Consider the following 6,000-nt stretch of genomic DNA (forward strand, 5'->3'; position numbering starts at 1 on the left):
ATGCACACTTGAGATAACATCACAATGTTGTTACCTGTAGAAGGATGGGATTTTCTGTTCAATTTAGTCTCAGGGGGTAGCTGTGTTGGTCTGTAACTTTAAAAACAATGAGTAGCCCTGTGGGACCTTAGACACTAATACTATATACGCTATATATATATGAGCTTTTGTGGGCAAAACTCACTTCATGACTTTATCATCTAATGTAAGCATGCAACTACCACTGGAGTTTGTTTGACAGCAGCTAATAGAATAGGAGGTTCTATTCCTGTTTCTGACACGGGTCTGCTAGGAATCAAAGGGTAGGAATAAATGGTAAATTTTTCAGAATGGAGTAGTGTTCCCCAACGGTCCTAGGAACAATCCTATTCAATTTATTCATAAACGATCTAGATAAAGGGTTAAGCAGTGAGGTGGCAAAGTTGGCGGACAATACTAAACTGTTCAAGATAGTCAAGACCAAAGCAGACTGTGAAGAACTTCAAAATGATCTCACCAAACTGAGTGATTGGGCAACAAAATGGCAAATGAAATTTAATGTGGATAAGTGTAAAGTAATGCACATTGGAAAAAATAACCCCAACTATACATACAATATAATGGGGGCTAATTTAGCTACAACTAGTCAGGAAAGAGATCTTGGAGTTATCCTGGATAGTTTTCTGAAAACTTCCACGCAGTGTGCAGTGGCAGTCAAAAAAGCAAATAGGATGCTAGGAATTATTAAAAAAGGGATAGAAAATAAGACAAAGACTATCGTACTGCTCCTATATAAAACTATAGTATGCCCACATCTTGAATACTGCGTACCATCTGTATGCAGTATTCATCTTTATCTCCTCATCTCAACAAAGATATTTTGGCATTAGAAAAGGTTCAGAAAAGAGCAACTAAAATGATTAGGGGTTTGGAACAGGTCCCATATGAGGAGAGGCTAAAGTGACTGGGACTTTTCAGTTTAGAAAAGAGGAAATTAAGGAGGGATATGATAGAGGTTTGTAAAATCATGAGTGGTGTGGAGAGGGCGAATAAAGAAAATTTATTTACTTGTTCCCATAATATAAGAACTAGAGAACACCAAATGAAATTAATGGATATCAGGTTTAAAACTAATAAAAGAACTTCTTCACACAGCGCACAGGCAACCTGTGGAACTCCTTGCCAGAGGAGGCTGGGAAGGCTAGGACTATAACAGAGTTTTAAAAAGAGCTAGATAAATTCATGGAGGTTAGGTCCATAAAAGACTATTAGCCAGGGGGTAAGGAATGGTGCCCCTAGCCTCTGTCAAAGGCTGGAGAAGAATGGCAGGAGACAAATTGCTTGATTGTTGTCTTTGGTCCACCCCCTCTGGGGCACCTGGCACTGTTGGCAGACAGGATACTGGGCTAGACCTTTGGTCTGACTCAGTATGGCCATTCTTGTGTTCTTATGAGACCATGGGCATGTCACTTAACTTCTCTGTCTCTTCTGTGGAGTTCACCACCTGTAAAGTAGGACAATGTACTAGAACTGCCTGGAAAATAGCAACAACTGTGACAAATTTCAAAGTAAAATTAAAAAGGTTTTTTTTCTCAATGAAAGCTTTCGACAAACTGAAAAAATGTCCCTTCATTTTTTCATCCCCAGATGAAGGATGATATCAAATCCCAGCAAACGGCCAAGCACTAGGTGGGTTTTTTTTTTGTTAATTCCACATCTTGAGACCACCAGTTGACCACCTCTGGTGGTGTGAGAAATAGGAGCCCTAGCAAAGACAGGACACGCATTTCTGTAGGCTTTTTAACCACTGTGTCATATAGCTTTGCAAAGTGCAAAAGGGATGCAGAGACTAATTAAACTTGCACTAGTTTGAAATGTGAAGCAAAACCTGAGCAGTGTTAAACCACATGGAGTGAAATGTCTGAATGACTTGGGCACAATTCTTGCCAGGGGAAGCCAGGCGGTTCTAAATGGTGCTGGTTACTGGCATAAGGCAGGAAGCCAAAATAAGAATGACTTTAGCCAGCTGAGAGAAGCCATAATCACTTGGAAATCGGCTGCCAGCAGTCTTATTGCTTTTACAAAATGGAACAAAAACATATAAACACAAGTAATCGGAAGAGCCCATTAGAGCCGTGGAGACACATTTTGCTTTCAGTTACAATGGGGTGAAGCAGCACAAGTTGGTAGAGCTCCCCCAGGTTTGTCGGGGCAAAATTTGGCCCATGACTGTGCAATTATCTAGGGTGAATCAGCCAAACTGGTCCAAAGCGAGGTCTAAAATTCTAAAGCGACTTTTGTCCCAATTCTTTGCCCACTAATGATTGGATTTGTGGTGTTGGGGCAGGATGAAGGGTCGTTGGCAAAACAAGATGCAGAGGGTGTTAGGATTTCAGGGACACCATGCAATGCAAGACTTTCCTTTTTCTTTATCAGACTCATATGTTCTTGCCATACACCTGCTAGACACCACTCTGCAACAGCAACATTTGGCATTAAATCCAGGCCAGGATGAAGTCAGCTGGAGTTTTGCCATTGACTTCAGTGAGGCCAGGATGTCACCATAGCTCTTCTCCTGGATGAGCAATGGGCACCTTATAATGTCCACCTCCACCTCCATGTGCTCTCGCACAACTGGAATGGTTACGCAGAGGTGCCAGATGGCAAAGCCCTCCTTTCAGCAAATAGTTCCTTATCACACTTTTTGGTTATGTGTCTAATCTGTCTCCTTGGCAGCTGATGGCCAGCTGGGAGAATTGTGCCTTTTGTTGGGGGGGTGGAGGAGGTGGGGAAGGATCCTTCATGACAACTAGGATAGATGCAAAACATCAGAAGACAGCAAAAGCCGGCACTTTTCTGACTCAGCTGATTGTCGGCCCGTTTGCCGGAGAGGGCAGGAGACAGAATGCTTGAAAATGCTGTGGCTAAAAAACTAAAGCAGCCTGACAAAATGTTTTTTAAAAAACTACATGTATATGAAACAAAAGACAGGACGATGCAGCACTTTAAAGACTAACATGCCAATTTTCTTCCACAATTTGATCTGAAGAAGTGGATCTGGCCCACGAAAGCTCATCACCTAATGAACCATCTTGTTCGTCTTTAAAGTGCTGCATAGTCTTGTCTTTTGTTTCAGCAAGACAAGACTAATACGGCTACATCTCTATTACTATTCTACATGTATATGAGTGAGATTGGCAGAAAATGGGGCCTAAACAGCAGGACAGCTTGAGCCTACGTAGATTTTGTTGTTGTCTATTTTTAAGCACATGGCAGGGGGAAGGCGGAAATCACACTTTTCCCTTCTATGGTTTGTAAAATGTTTTTCTCACCATTAAAAAATGTGTTTGCCAAGTGCTGGGTGTTCAAAGAAGGCAGGGTAGTCATGTGGTTAACACTACACTGGGGCTTAATTCTCTGCAACAGGCTTTCTGAACAAACGAGATAGGCCCAGATCGGCTGGCATTGTCTTCATTGTATGGATGGGGAAACTGAGTCATGAAGAAAGGAAGTGACGTGTGCAGAGTCATCCAGCAGACCAGGGGCAGAGGCAGGAATAAGAATCTACATCTCCCCTGGCTCCTCCTCTGGGATCTCATCCACCAGGTCACCCTGCTGGGCTAAACGCCACTCTCAGGGAACACAGGAAATAGCTCTGGAAAAGAGAGGCGCAGCAGAAGGGAGAGCGGCACACAGCTGAGCTGATTACTGTGTCTTGTCCCACGAGGATGTGACCACCCCACTCTCATGCAGAAAATCTGGGAGGGGAAAATCCACGAAGTAAGAGAGGTACGTTCCTCCCTGGGAGCTTTCAGCTACAAACCAGGCTCTGGGCTCTTCTTTTGCTGGGCCTTCCAACTTCCTCAAATCCATGGAGAGGCTGCTCCCATAGAACTGTAGTGACTCCTGCCAGGGCAAGGTGGAGCAGCTAACAGCTGGGGGGGCGATTTCCAAAGGCAGACAGGGGCCTCGTGGGATTTTCAGAAGTGCTGAAGATGCCTTTCTGCACACTCAGCTATCTAAATACTTTTGCAAATCTGGCTCTTTGTCTGTCCTCGTAGATGGGTACACACACGACCGCCCCAGGGGGAGCCCCGAGATGGTGCCAGCAAGACTGCCTGCTGCAGCATGTTTCGGCAGCATAGGCTGCTGCCCATTGGTGGGGCACAGGAGCAACCCTACATCTGGCCCTCTGTGGAAGCGCATCCTTTCTGGCACACTAGGGCCAAATCCCGACCTCGCCATGGCCCTGCCTCTGAAGTCAGTGAGAGGGAGAGGACAAAACTTGCACATGCTCCCAATGCCCTGAGTTGTGAAGATGTGCTAAGCCGGGGCTTTGTCTTGAGCATAGTCCCTCGCTCGTGACGTGCTGGTGATATTTCAGCCAGAAGTTCACTTTCCTTGCACGGCAATGATTCGCTCACCTCCCACTTTGTCCAGTCCTGGTGGAGTCCTGCCCTCGCCTGGTGAATTGGCTATCAGGGTGTCCCAGGAGCCAAGAGCAGCCCCTGCAGTGTGCAGGGAGGCAGATGGAGAGAGAGCAGAAGAGAGCAGCTTACACAATGGAGCCTCCACTTCCGCACGGGTGCAGAGATGTTTCTCGCTTGACAGGACACTCAAAGGCTCTGCCTGGCCCATTTTCAAGGTAGTGCCCAGCTAAGGCTGTTTCAGAGCAGTGCCGGGCATGCTCGGGAAGGCCCCAGCTGGGACATCCTTCATGCTGCCAGGTTCTGGAAGGAGCTTTGCGTTCTGAGGACCCATGAAAAGGTCTGATGTGCTGGAGACATGTGAACAACCCTGGTATGGAGGGAGACAAGATGCATTGGCTCTTGGGACCTGCTCACAGGGATGGCCGATAGGCGCACTGGGTTCTGCGGCTACGCTGGAATGTCTGAGCCTGCTAATGAGGGCAGGGTAGCGCGGCGGCTAGGTTGAACTGCGCATATGGGTACTCAGAACTCCAGGCATGTCCAGCAGAAGCCTCTGGCATACCTGTGCCCACAGGATTTGGGCAGGCCCTTAACTGCCATGGTACAACCAGCTGGGAGGTGCCAGGAGGCCCGGGCACAGTGGCTGCACACGCAGAGCTATGAGCGTCCCCGAGTGACGATGCCAGGATGCGGATGACATGCCTGGTTTTGTGAGTTCCCATTTTGGTTCAATGGGTGTTGCCAAATCTGGGGCAGGCCGGAGGCAGCTTTCCCGACGCATTGTTCCAGGAGCTCATCCAATCCGGCTGGAGATAACAAGCGTGATGAAGGGGCCACCCTCATCCAAGCCAAACCAACAAAGTTTAGTATGTTCTTGGGGTCCTCCCATTGGCCAGTGGTCACCAGAGGGATGTTGCCAGGCTTGCCTGCTGGAGTTGAGCCCAAGCCGTTACTGGTACCATACACAAGTGCGGCAACAACCACCTTGTGAAAAAGGAGGCTAAGCAGAGCTCCCCGTAGCCTGGGGACCCACAGCTTGCCATGCATTTCCAGAGCTCCCTCCCCGCTTGCAGCACGCTTTGAAAAGGCTCCTAATCTGAAGAGCATCCCGCCTAGAACACTCCCACTCCCTGCTGCCCGTCCCAGTAGACTCCCCTTTGAAAGCCATCCTGACAGAGGCCAGTAAGCCAGATAACAGGGTGCAACTCAGCTCTCTCTCCTGCCTGGACAGCTGCCAAAAATCTCTGCTTGTGGCACCTGATAAGCTCTCCTACAGCAGGTCTAGGAACAATGCAGGGAGAGATAGGCAGGCTGGAGAAACACGGCCAGAGAGATGCTAGGAGACTTCCCGGGTTAACCACAATGAAAGGGCTTTGATGACATTTCGGTTCATGCAAGCACGGCAAGAATGCTCAGCGTCCCGCTGCGGCTGTGAGCTCATCCTGCCTTAGAGAGGAAGCAACACTGGGCCAGGTCACTTCTCGGATGATGTGCAAGGTGCTGGTGATGTGCATGGTGTACAAATGGGGGGAGGGGCAAGATTCAGCAAGTGTCACTTTTTTCTTTGCATTCCTATCAGAATCAATACTCC

Source organism: Pelodiscus sinensis, chromosome 26 (genome assembly GCF_049634645.1).
Source record: "Pelodiscus sinensis isolate JC-2024 chromosome 26, ASM4963464v1, whole genome shotgun sequence".
Taxonomy (NCBI): domain Eukaryota; kingdom Metazoa; phylum Chordata; order Testudines; family Trionychidae; genus Pelodiscus; species Pelodiscus sinensis.